This window comes from Neltuma alba, unplaced genomic scaffold (assembly GCF_004799145.2).
Source record: "Neltuma alba isolate B1F8T4 unplaced genomic scaffold, ASM479914v2 tig00010632_pilon, whole genome shotgun sequence".
Classification (NCBI taxonomy): domain Eukaryota; kingdom Viridiplantae; phylum Streptophyta; class Magnoliopsida; order Fabales; family Fabaceae; genus Neltuma; species Neltuma alba.
In genome coordinates, this window is record NW_021635486.1 from 102896 (window position 1) to 118065 (window position 15170).

The window sequence follows — 15170 nt, forward strand, 5'->3', positions numbered from 1 at the left end:
ACCTATCACGTCTGGCGGAAGTTGTAAATTTGAGTTTAGTATTAATATATTTGTGTGCGTACAAATATCTAATTATATTAAGTAGAAAAATTTTGCGGTATTTGATCGTTATGGGTCTCCCACATTTGCCCCTTTTATTTCCCTTTTTTGTATCTATAAATGTTTATTTAACTTTTTTGCGTTCCTTCCGCCGTTTTCTAATTTATTTTATAAAATGTTCTCTTTTTATGAAATTTATTTTACTAAATTTTCGCTTGGTTTTAACTAATAACCGTCAAGTATTGTGGCAATTTTTTTTTATATACCGCTTCTGCTGTGCCAGCAGCCCCCTGCAATTTTGAAACCTCACACGGAGCATATTCAATAGAACCATGTAGGTCAGCATTCAAACCAATTCAGCCATATGAATGTAACCAAAACCAAAAATTTACATTATTATATACATCTTAATGAACCAAAACCAACTATCATATTAAAAAAACTTGTGTTTAAGACAAGTAAAAATTCTGGGCAAGTACAAAATGTGAACCAATTCCAAAATTAGCCAATTGCCAAAGTTGTTCGATGTCAAAAACTAACCAACAACAAAAAATGAACTAAAACCAAAATTGAAACCAAAGTTGTACATGCAATGTCTTGTACTTCCCTATCTATTTTGTGCCCACTGACGAAATAAGACTATTGCCAACTCTTCAATGATTTCTTCCATCTGAGCGGATGAATACACTATGCAATATGTGTCGGCAAAGTACTGTATGCAACCACAAATTATGACATAAGTTAGATATAAATGTAAAACTACAGTAAGTACAATTCTTAAATATATAAATTGAACTTTAACAAATGCATATTACCTGTATAGGGATTGTGTCAGCATTGTGCATAATTATCTCCTTCATGAATTTCATCACGCAATATCCACAATCGGAGCTTTTTTTGGGCTGACGTGGGCACTGTAAAGAATGGCAAAGGAAATAATATTAGTTAATCAAATAAATAAACCATATTTAGTAGAATAGTAAATAATGGTAATAAATACCTTCACTTTCTTCCACGAGAAGGTATCGTCAAACTGGCCATTTTTTACTAGGGGGCAGGGTAAGGCTTGATTTGTGTGGTATAGCCACAATGCCCTGAGAAGAAAATAAAATAAAATATTAATGATTGTCAAAAATTAGATTGAAGCAAGAAATTAAATTAAATTTAAATAATAGATATAAATGTTACTTATTGAATAATGAAACCATAAATGGTCGATTAGTTGGATCCTCATGAAGAGAATCGAGATACCAAATCCTCGGCTTTATGGGATTGACCACAATTAGCATCCAGTGTCCCTTAAATATAAGAAAGACAATTAGAACAATTACAAAATATTTTGAAAATAAAAGAATTTAAGAAAGTTCAGTATACTACGTACCCTTGACTGTAAGGTGCCAAAAACAAAGTCTCAGCGTTGCTGCCTAAGAAATGAAGATATCCACCAAGTCTCCGGATAAGTCTTTCTTCTTCATATCAGGTCCGTGGCCAGCAAAAGTGTGGGAGCTGACAATCTTGAACTTGTCATCAAGGCCACTGGGGACTATAAAGTTCTTAAAAAGATACCTAAATCAACAAAGATATCAATAGGATAAATGCTCAAGTACTTAAATATTTAGTTAAGGTTTTAACAAATACCTGATATAAAAGTTACAGGCATTTGTGCCGGCCATTCCATGCGTTAGAATTTCTTTCAATACTTCATTTGTGACGTACTCTGACGTGGGTCGACCATAGACCTCTAGCTTAAACTCTAGGGGAATCATGAAATCCTCACCATGTTCTAATCTGGCCCCAACTGCATATTCCTCAAGACATATTCAGAATCTTGATGATACTGCTTGAATAGGCTTAGAGGGCTGCTTCTGTGGTGATGATAATGAGTGATCGCCCAATAGGCTCTTCTTCCCCTTAGACTGACAAACAGACTGTTAGTAATTAAAACAAAGTTTATTTTAAATCAACTGAATGTGTAGACCTATACATATATAGCTTTGAAGGATGTCCTAACGTAAGAAGGCGGCCAGGCCAAGCAACAAAGCTACCCACTGCTTGAGCCACTGTCTCTGCATCTGGGGTGGGCATCGGGAGGGCATAATTAGCATCAATAGCAGTGTTCAACTACACCCTCACATGATCAACAGGGAGAGGCACATTATGAATCATACTCTCTCCTGGTAAATTGAACATGCGGCCCATTGCAACAGTGTGATGTTTAGGGCTATCCGCCATACACTGAACGTCTGCTTCACCCTGATTTAACATGGGAGACAAGTTAGCTAGATATATAAATAATTGAATGTAATTGTATAAACACAAGTATTATACCTCAAGTAGCAAAGGGAATGAGCAGCTGTCTTTGCCACTTGGGCTAAGATTTGGAGCCAGCTGTGGTGCTTGATTCTTGATCAACTGCTCGATTAGGAACGCTTACGCTTTAACTTACTCTTTTAACCAGTGTGTTTCTTCCTTCAGCTCCATGAACTCAGTAGAGGAAGGCGTTCACGATGAAGAGGGCTTTTGTCAATACCCAAAGTAATCCCTCTTAGTGACTCCATAACAGATGCCTCTAAGAAGACCAGGATGGTCAGAGTCCCCAGTGCCCTCCTCAATATATCCTGGTCATCTGCAGAATATGCCCCCTGCAAAACTTCCTGGGACAAACTCTTCTGCGCAACAAACATTGACATAGTTATTCATACTTAAAGATATTTAACAATAACGTGAGGATTATTTAGTTTAGAATAATACTCACCATCTTGTCTACAACCTCCTTAACATGAGGATTATCAATTTGGCCATCTTTATTTTGCCTGGCCAACGCCCACAACATCTGACGGGATACAATGACATTTGATCCCTCCTTCTGAGACACCTCGTGCTCGAGGCCCGCATAATCCAAGCGCCCCTTTCGGTAGGGAAATTCATTCTTCTTTATCATTTCCTTATTTTGGGCACTTAATTCCTGTAAAAACAAAGTAGATTCATAATTAAACAGTGTATAGATTAAACAAAATGGACTATTTAATATCGAAAAGAGCGAGGATTATTACTCGAAATTGACTATCACGACGTGACGTCACAAAAGTAGCCCAATCCTCTGGTTTGACCAAGTCCCGTACCAAGCTAGGAACCTCAGACTTGTCGGTTGTGAAAGGATCCTTCAAGTGCATGTGTGTCACAAAGTATCGAAAAGAGCGCAGAGCCCTCCCAGCCTTACCCTCCACAAACTTCTTCCTACTCTCATCTATATCAAATGCAGACTGCAAAACATATAAAACAACACATTTGTGTCAAGCAGCTTGTAAGAAAACAAAATTTGAGTTGTTATAATATATTATCGATACATCTGTCCAAATAGCGTCTCGCACTGAACGATCAACCCTCCTCCAGTGTTGCATTGTAATGGCAACAATGCTTCGTGCCACTGCCCTAATGTAGCTGATAAATTTATTTGAGCGTACAGCTTGTCCTTTCTTATTCCACTGTACGAAAAATCTCTTTCCTTCTGTTCGAGCTTTCATGACCTCTTGCATGACACAAAGGCCCCTCTGCATACGTGCTGCCTTATCTTGCAACTGTCTCTCCTGTCAGAGACATCTCTCAGCTAAGATGGATTATCAGTGCTAGATCTGCTATCGTCTGCCATCTGTAATGAAATTCAATTAAACAAAATGAATCAAAACCCATTAAATGAAAATAAAGTCATTAATGACGAAATTAACTTGAACAAAATTAAAACAAATAAAAGAATCAAAGAAAATAATAACAGAATTTACATGCATGTTTAAGTAGATCTTTTTCTTTTTCTACTCTTAGGTTTTTGCATATTCTTCTTGGTTTGAATTGTTTTGATCTTCTTACAAAACACTTTCCCCCTCTTTGAAATCCATATTCCGTAGTTGTAATCGTGCCTGACGTACATGGATTGATCTCATTTAAATGAGAATCAAGTGATGTCCTTTGAAATGGATCATCTTCAACTGCATCGTCTTCATACCTCGTCTCTTCAATATTCATTTTCTTAGTCAACAAAACAATAGACCATCCTTTAGTAGTCAGGTCAGGGACATAAAACACTTGTGTAGCCTGAGATGCCAAATTGAATGGCTCTTCCTTGTATCCTTCCTTATTCAAATTCAATTATATGAACCCTAAGTCTGTTGGAAATTGTGCCCTAGGGGCCAATCATTATGTTTTGAACATTGTTAATTTATGAGTTTATTAATTACGTTATCATATTATTTGCATGTTTACTGTGATAACTATCCTTGGATAACTCATGGTTTATCCTAAATGTCCCTGGTCGGTCATCTATGTGGGAGCAAAGATGAAATAAGACCAGTATGACTTTAAAGATATATAGAGATATAAATTAAAGTCATAGGCACATGTAAGAGTACAAGGTGTTGGACCGACCCGCTATAAGAGAGCTGCATGGGTTAAGTCATAAGCTTCTCTCATATACAAACCATGTCACTGTGCCCTTTGACCTGAGATCATCATGGATTCATACATGAGAAACGCTTAGCTTTGACCTAGTCAAAAGTCACTTTTGACCAAGTGATCATAAAGACTATGTTCAGGCTTAGTGGTTTTTCATGCGTAGGAATGTGAATGGTCAAGATGGAATTTGTCCCTCACATTCGTAGAGAGACATTACTGGGCCCCTCGATGAGTGAGTCTGAGAAATGTATGGCCATCCTATAATGGAAAGGTAGTTCCATTTCTATACTCAGACTACTCAGGGATCGAGAAAGTAACGGTCATGGATAGGAGGATGACGTTCTCCATGCCTCATCCATGACCAAAATGTCGTGAGACAAAAGGGACGTGATATGGTTGTATGAAAGGTTGCATCGTTCAATGATCCTCATATGATTTGGGTAGTCGTGATGTCTTGCTAGAGACCGCTTACGACTTGTGGGTCATTATAGTTAATGGCCCACTGCCAACTTCATATGGGCCTACAGGGTCGCACACAAAATAGCCCGACACGAGTTATGATGTCCAGATTCATTGAATCTAAGATATGTCCAGATTCAATGAATAATATAGGGTGGACGTGTATATATATATATATATATATAAATTCGTATATATATATATAAATATAAAAGATATTAATTGTTAGATTTAATTTATAAGGATAAATTAAATATATACAAATTAATTCCGTCATCTCTTTATTAAATAAATAGGAGAATTAAATCTGTGAGACGGATTTAATTTAAACCATATTTATTTAATTGTTCTCTTATCTGATTAGGCAATATTTGATATTGTATTAATTTCGGAATTAATTTAGAGTTAATTTCGAAATTAAATATTATTAATTAAACCTATATAGCATCCTATATATTGTATGAGGAGCTAGGGTTTAAGCAAGAGAGAACCAACAGATAAGAGACGGCCTAAGAGAGGAGAGAGGGCGGATTCCTAAAACCCTAGACGGACATAGGCGCTAGCACGCCGTTCGAGGTTGAGGGCTACTCGTGTGGATACCGGTAGAGGAAGCCGACCGGAGTTGTCGACTTCGAACGACAAAGGAGGCGAGCAGAAGCATCCTGAACGGCCGAATCATCGAGTCACCAGGGAATCGAACGCCTAAGGTAATGCTTCTTACTACCTGACTTAAACGCGATCGGTAGATCCGGAAAGGGATTGAAAGTTTTAAAATTTCGAGTTGTTTTTTCCGCTGCGCGTCGTCTTTCAATTCCCTTCAAAGTCATCAATCCTTAATGCATTATTATTATCCACCCACTTGCAACCAAATACAAGAACTCTGAATTCAATGTAATCCAACTCCCAAATATCCTCAATCACTCCAAAGTATGACATACGTTCATAGATAGGATTTTTATCTTTGGCACTCGATATATGTATGGTATTAGCTACAAGAGTTATGCCACTATTTTGCTGTTTACCCCAGTCATCTTGCTCTTTAGTATAGAAAGTGAACCTTTTAATAAGGTAGCTTGTGAAAGAAATCACATGTTTGCTCGGCCCATCTGCCAACAACTTTAATTTCTTTGAAACAGAATTAGGATCACTATTATACTTGCCATGCACCTGCTTTCTCAACCATACTGTAAATTGTTTATTGTGTGTTTTGGTGTACCAATTTTCAAGTTTATTGGGATTATCCCTCTTTAGCTCATCAATATGCTCATCCACATAGTCCTCAATCTCTTCAGAGTTGTGCAATACATATAGATGTGCTTGCTCCTACTGTTGGTTTGAAATAGTTACAACTTTCTTTCCCATAATCCCTTCTCCATTTGTCCTTCCCTCATGACGAGACATTGGAACCCCAATATTACTTGCATTTTTTAAGTAATGGGTACAAAATTCAGTGGTCTCTTCACAAATATATCATTCTACGATACAACCCTCTAGCCGACTTTGATTTTTCACATACCCTTTCAATATTTTCATACAACACTCAACTGGGTACATTTATCTTAAATACACTGGGCCACACAGTTGGACCTCTCTAACTAAGTGGATAGTTAAATGGACCATGATGTCAAAAAAAGGCCGAAGGAAAATACATTTCAAGTTCGCATAACGTAACGATGATTCGGGTTTGCAATCTTGGCAATTTACTAGGATTATATCACTTTACTGCAAAGAGACTTAAAGAAGAAACATAACTTCGTGATCGTAACTCGCACCTTATCAGGTAAAATAGCCTGTATTGCCATTGGAATAAAGTTTTCTATTAAGACATGGCAGTCATGAGATTTTAAACCTTTTAACTTCAAATCCTTTATTGAAACAAGGTTACTAATATTAGAAGAGTAACCTTCCAGCACTTATACTGAAGCAAGAAACTCACAAAAGCTACTTTTCTCTTTTCTAGAAAGCGTGTGAGCTGCCAGATGAAGAAATGTACGAGTTCCCTTATCCTCTGGTGCCAATTCCTCCCTTATCCCATTTCAACCATGTCTAGCCTGGAATTTTATGCCATCTTTAGTCTTCCCAAGAATATGGAGTAATGTGCCAAACAGACTTTCACATGTGTTTTTCTCAATATGCAAAGCATTAAGAAAATGTCTCACATTTAGGGTTATCCAATACGGCAGTATAAAGAAAATAGACCTCTTATTCCACCCACTTGTCCCAACATGCTTCGCGAAAGGTTTTTTAAATTCACAATCTATATCTTTCACCTTTTGAAATATATCCTCCCTAATCAACGGTGCAGGTGCCTTACCTTCTTCTGAATTCCCATTGAAATATTTTTTGAATCGCCGGTAAGGATGATCACCATGCAACCATCTACGATGTACCATATATGAATTTTTTATTCCATGTTTCAGCCTTATGCAATCTATGCTCTCTTCACAAATTGAACAACCAAGTTGCCCTTTAATGCTATACCCTGAGATATTACCATACGCAGGAAAGTCGTTAATTATGCCAAATAACTGAAGGGAATTGAAAAACACGCAACGGAAAATAAATTTAAAATTTCAATCCCTTGCCCGGATCTACCGATCGTGTTTAAGCCAAGTAGTAAGAAGCATTACCTTCGATGTTTGATTTCTTGGTGGCTCGGTGATTCCGCCGTTCAGGATGCCTCTGCTCGCCTCCTTTGTCGCTTGAAGTCGACAACTCCGGTCGGCTTCCTCTACCGGTATCCACACGAACAGCTCTCCAGTCACGAACGGCGTGCTAGCGCCTCTTTGTCCGTCTAGGGTTTTTCAAAGAGTCCATCCTCCTTCTCTATTTTGGCTGTCTCTTATCTGCAAGTGTTTTCACTCTCTCACTCAAAACCGTAGCTCCCAATATCAAATATATAGGATGCTATAGGTATTATGAATGATATTTAATTTCGAAATTAATCCTAAATTAATTCTGAAATTAATACAATATCAAATATTGTCTAATCAGATAAGAGAACAATTAAATAAATATAGTTTATATTAAATCTGTCTCACAGATTTAATTCAACTATTTATTTAATTCAAAATAAAGATATGACGGAATTAATTTATATAGATTTAATTTATCCTTATAAATTAAATCTAACAATTAATATCTCTCCTATTTATATAATATGTATATATATACACGAATTTATATATATATATATATATACACGTCCACCCTATATTATTCATTAAATCTGGACATATCTTAGATTTAATGAATCTGGACATCATAACTCGTGTTGGGCTATTTTGTGTGCGACCCTGTAGGCCCATATGAAGTTGGCAGTGGGCCATTAACTATAATGACTCACAAGTCGTAAGCGGTCTCTAGCAAGACATCACGACTACCCAAATCATATGAGGATCGTTGAACGATGTAACCTTTCATACAACCATATCACATCCCTTTTGTCACACGACATTTTGGTCATGGATGAGGCATGGAGAACGTCATCCTCCTATTCATGACCGTTACTTTCTCGATCCCTGAGCAGTTTGAGTATAGAAACGGAACTACCTTTCCATTATAGTATGGCCATACATTTCTCAGACTCACTCATTGAGGGGCCCAGTAATATCTCTCTACGAATGTGAGGGACAAGTTCCATCTTGACCATTCACATTCCTCCGCATGAAAAACCACTAAGCCTGAACATAGTCTTTATGATCACTCGGTCAAAAGTGACTTTTGACTAGGTCAAAGCTAAGCATTTCTCATGTAGGAATCCATGATGATCTCAGGTCAAAGGACACAGTGACATGGTTTGTATATGAGAGAAGCTTATGACTTAACCCATGTAGCTCTCTCATAGCAGGTCGGTCCAACAGCTTGTACTCTTACATGTGCCTATGACTTTAATTTATATCTCTATATATCTTTAAAGTCATACTGGTCTTATTTCATCTCTGCTCCCACATAGATGACCGACCAGGGACATTTAGGATAAACCATAAGTTATCCAAGGATAGTCATCACAGTAAACATGCAAATAATATGATAACGTAATTAATAAATTCATAAATCAACAATGTTCATAACATAATGATTGCCCCTAGGGCACAATTTCCAACAATAACGTAGCTCTCAACTTGAATGTTTCTTCCTTATATGCATCATGTACATCAACTCCGTTCTCCCACAATACTTTCAAGTCTTCAATTAATGGAGCTAGATATATATATCTATGTCATTTCCCAGTTCCTTTGGCCCAGAGATTATCATAGACATCATTGAATACTTGTGTTTCATGCATAGCCATAGAGGAAGGTTATATATAAACAAAATCATTGGCCATGTGCTATGGGTACTGCTTTGCATCCCATACGGGTTTATCCCGTCGGTGGCTAATGCAAGGCGTAAATTTCTATCTTCTTCCCCGAATTCAGAATACTCAATATCAAACTTCTTCCATTCTAGAGAATTAGCAGGATGGCGAAGCATGCCATCTTTAACCCTTTCATTTGCATGCCACCTTAAATTTCTCGCATCTTCTACATTACTATACAAATGTCTGAATCTTATTACAATGGGAAAATACCATAATGCCTTCTTCGGGCTCTTCCCATTCTCTTGGTAGAGTGATGCATTACACTTAGGACACTCATTTAGTGACTTTACTCCTTCCTAAACAAAATACAATCGTTGCGGCAAGCATGTATCTTCTCATAGCTGAGGCCGACAGAGCACAACACTTGCTTTGTTTCATACATTTTGCTAAGCTCATTTTCTTTCAGTAGCATTTGTTTAACAAGAAACAACAGTTCTGTGAAGCTTGTGTTACTCCACCCATTTCTTGCTTTCAAATTATACAGTTTCAACACTGCAGACAATTTTGTGAAATCAGTACAACCTTCAGAAAGGGGCACTAGAAATTTTGAACTGGGCAGAGCGAAATGAATAGAAAAGGCAGTTTTAAAAGATAATACTTGACGGTTTTTCTTAATAACCATCAAGTATCTTGGAACAATACTTGACGGTTATAATTAAAAACTGTCAAGTATTAGAAAACTTCATGGTTTAAGGAGAAACCATCAAGTTTACCTAAAAAATACTTGACAGTTATAATATAACCATCAAGTATTATGGAATAAAATTTGACGATTTTTAAAAAACTGTCAAGTATTTTTGTATGAAACTTGATGGTTCCTATTAAAACCATCAACTTTTCTCCTGAGATACTATATTTGACAGTTTGTTGTTATAACCGTCAAGTATTTAGCGTCAAGTATTCCTCACTCTGTAGTAGTGAAAAGTGATAACATTTTTTTCATTTTTTTTCTCTCTTCATTTTTTTTCTCTTCTTATTTTCTTTTCTTCCAACTTTGTTTGTAATCTAAATCAGAGGTGAAAAAATCATTTACCGAACCAAACTTTTCTAGACAAAAATACTCATGCTGTTCTCTTACACTCATTCAAATAGAGCACAAGATGATTCAAAATAGTTTATAATCAATCTATCTATCTATTAATTTTTATATATAAAAGTAAAATACACAGCAAGACTTAATAACAAGCAAACCCGTGGTAGCACCATTTTGCAGATAAATGTTTTTTGTTTTTTATTTTTGTTAAAGCCACGTTTCTATTCATGATTTCCTATTCATGCATGTTTCTTGAAATTTAGTTCAATCAAATTTTAACTTGGTTCATATATGATAATATGCCATGAATTTCGATGTATTCATATTTTTTAATAGCATAAATATAAATTTAACAACTTAACAATAAAAACTCTAGGTAAATATTAATTTATTGATTTTTTACTTTCTGATCAGTTGTTGCGTTGTTTCCATTTGAATTATTTTGATTGAATTGTTTATATTGATTACTTATTATACATTTTAGATTTAGATTGAACTGTTTGTATTTATTACTTATTATACATTTTAAATATTTTTGAATAGATATTTTAAATTTTAAATTAAAATCATATGAAAACCGTATAACTTCTCTAATCTGCCCTGATTTCTTTGAGTGCACGTTTCATGTCTTTTTATTCGATTTGTTAACCAACTAATACAATCTCAAAAATAAAATTATTTTTATTTTTATTTTTGCAAAATAATGATTTTTGTTAATGGGAGATAAATCTACTTTTTTATAACTTTTTGATTAATTCAATTAATTCCGATTTATTATGGAATTTATATTAGTTATCTCTAATAATGAGCCTCATTTTTTCTATTTTTTGTAAAAATCAAAATACCTTTTATCTGAAAATATTTTAAATTAAGAAAAAAATAAAATTATATAACTTCTCTTATCCTAAAAATCATGGCATATATGCTGGGCATGATGTATGTTCAAAATTTGAAATTTGTCTTATTTTGATAATATTATTTAAAATTAATTATGCTTGAAATTTATGTTCGGCTAGTCTATTAATGTATTGAAAATAGTATCATACACCCTAAATCTAAGCTATTATTTATACGTGAAATATGTTATGGATATAATAATATCTTTGTGGATGTCCATATATCTCCCATTATCTCCGATATCTTCTATAATCTCTAATATCTCCTATTATCTCTATATCCCACAATTATCTCATATTATTATGTAATCTGTAGATTCTATCAAAGGTGTAAAGCTGTGCCTATAAATAGAAACCATGTATGATGTATTGAGCACTCTTGAAGGAATGAGAAATACTCTCTCTTATTGATCCTCTCTTCCTCTGTATGATTCTTCTCTATTTCTTCTTTATTCATAACAAAATATTTATTATTTTTATTTATGAATTATTCTAAAATCTAATTAAAATGGAAAATTATTTTACTTCTGATATTTAGAATTAAATTCTATTTTAAAATAAAATAAAATCTTAATTTTTAAGAAAAACTATCGATTTCTTTTATGGATTAGGTTAATAACAAAAATGAAATACAAACTTAAATATATTAGTTGAGATATTTTGTTTATTGTTATTATATAACTTTAACAATAAGAACTACTCAATTTCCTAATATATTGAATAGTAAACCTATTTTATATTTTATCTGATATTTGTCTATTATTAATGATCTCACATAGTGATTTTTCTAATTATCATTATGATAATCAACATATCTTATATTTTATATTAAATACCTAATTCAATCTTAACTCTATGAGGTATGCTGATTTCAAGAAGGACCAACCAGTGTGCATCGGATGTTTGTGTATGGTGGGGGAGAGTTATAGGGGGCTATAGCTGTTACTCAATTACCAGAGTTATCTAAATACCCATGAATGTTGTTGTATACACTCTTCCTTTTCCTCTTTCTCATGGATGATGAAAATGACAAAGGCTATTTACTACAGACCATTGCCACAAGATTACATTGGAAGTCTTATCTTATTATTCTCCATGACGGTGGCCACGAGGCTCCATTTTTAGCTAGGAAGATGACAATGAAGGCTTTGTTGCCTCCTTTTCAATTAGGACAAGTCAGCCTTTCTTGCATTTGAGTTAATTGATTGAATGCTTTTCATTTTTTTCTCTAATATTTCATCGTCATTGTGACCAAATGGGTTAATCAATGGGTTAATATTTAGAGGAAGGAGCATAGGATGCTATGCATGCTATAGAGTTAGTTTCCAAAGGTTGCTTTACCTCATTAGTTTATCAACATCTCTATCTCGAGTATTCATAGATCCACATCCTAACCTTTTAATGCCAAGTGAAGAAGATAGGAGGAAGCTACGCATCGAGATATAGAACACCGTCTTCAAATCTGTGGATAGTGAAAAGGAGATTACATGTTCATTTAGCCTACAGGTTTCTGATTTTTTTCCATATTTTGTTTTGTTTCGACTCCTCTCTCTCCCCCTCCTATCATTGTTGCTGTTCTTTTTCTCTCAAGTGTTGTTCCATATTTTCTCTATATCGCAATAATTGATTCATGAATTTAGAATGTATTATGCATTTCTCAGAAGTTGCATTCTACTCCTTTCAAGGTGATGACCATGGTAGTGAAGGAGAAGTTGGCAGGAATTGTCACACCTTACTTCTAGAATGACTTAGAGTTCAATTAGAATCATTTTAGGCCACATTGGATGGTCTTGAACTAAAAAATCTCATTTAGGACGTTACTTTTTAGAAATTACTGTTCACTATACGTTTTCTAGATTTCAGGTCCAATTTTGAAAAATCATAACTAATTCTAGAAAAATTGTATAGAGGTGTTCCAAAATTCTCTGGAAATCTCTTTTAATTCTATTTAAGAGAAAAATATCTAATTGGACTTATCTCTGGCCAATTCGTATAGTTTAATCAATAAAGATTACTGTTCATTTGGTAAAATCTGAAACTTTCAGATTCTGTGCCTTAACTTTGAAAATTCATATCTCCTTACGTAGGCATCCAATTGAGGTGATCTAGCTCTCATTTTAAAGCTTGGGATGTGTAGTATAATCCTGTCAAATTTTGTGGCTTAATTTGTCTATTTGGTGGGTAAACTGAAGTTTAAATCTAACTGCTCTAGAACCTACGTTTTATGCCTTAACTAACTTTTGCTTTAATTCTTTTTATTTCTTTGGCATGTAAAACTTGGGCTTACTCTTTCCCATTCATTCTCATAAATTTCCATTCATGCCATAGTCATTCTGAACACATACGTTACATCATGGGCATTCATAAACATAATTTACAACATAGGAGAATTATACATTGGACATTAACCTCATTCATTAACATCAATAATTCTCCACTTTCTTCTCCTTGCTTCTCATGCCATTATTGCCCATCATTTATTTCTTTGGCATGTAAAACTTGGGCTTACTCTTTCCCATTCATTCTCATAAATTTCCATTCATGCCATAGTCATTATGAACACATACGTTACATCATGGGCATTCATAAACATAATTTACAACATAGAAGAATTATACATTGAACATTAACCTCATTCATTAACATCAATAATTCTCCACTTTCTTCTCCTTGCTTCTCATGCCATTATTGCCCATCATTCATTGACCTAAATGGTTGGTTAGGGAGGGGTGAGATTCAAAAAAGTCTCAGTAGCAAACATTACTACATACATGCACAAGATGGATACTAGTGTATGGTATGTAATTTTTCCATAAACTTAAGTTAACTAGTGACATGCCATCATGTTTTATGCTTGGTATAAAAATGCATGGCCATGGAAACATATTAAAAACACCATTTCCAGCAACAATCATCATGTCACAACATCATACAAACATCAACAAAACAAACCAACACATAAGCATACCACATCAAGCACATAAAGGGTAAGTTCACCACTTTGCACCTCAAGCTTTCCTCTTGCCTTTCCTTTTACTCCCTTGACTTCCTAGCCATTTGAACCTTTGGTCAAAATCATCAAACATCTTCTTAGATGTTCTAGGGTCCTAAACATGACCATGATAATCATACAATCCATTAGGATCACTATATTATATAAAGTTCAAAACTAGCTCTCTTGAACTTAACCTCTTTCTCTTAATTTTTTGGATTAATGTTGTAGCTTAGTAAAAATTGTTCTCTTAGACTAATCCTACACAATTTTGCCCAAGGAATCCAAGTATTCACTTAGATTTATGAAAATCCAATCCCTCTCTATAGATCTCATTTTGGCTGAATAGGGTGTCTTGGAAAACCAAATATCCATTTTCAAATCTAATGCTTCCAAGCTTCCTTTCTTGGTGTTTCCCTACACCATTTCGTCATTTAAACATATTGAAAGCATCAAATTAAATCAAATCCAACTCTAATCCCATTCTTTCTCCCTGGCCGAATTGAATCATCATGAATAGGGGTTGGATTTTCTTTCCAAAACTCACTCAAAACTAATCAAAACCTATCCTTTTCAAGTGTGTAATCTATACTTTAAACCCTTAATTAAATCCTTCCATAATTTTTGAAAATTTAGGAGCATCTCCCCATGAAAAATGGCCAACCAAAACTACATAAAATCATATTTAAACAGCCCACAATAATTAACAAAGAGCTTAAGAGCTTACCTTGGTGATTCCTTGAACCTAGGTGGACTTTCTCTCACTAGAAATAGCTCTTTCTCTCTCTAAAGGCAAGAGCAACATAGTCTTCCCTATGGTTCCTTGTTTGGCTGAAATGTGAGGGGTCTTGGTGGCTATTTATAAGCCAAGCACTAACTAAATGCCATCAAAGTTCAAAAGAATTACAATGCTTAGGTGTCAAGCTAAGCTTCCTTCTTGAA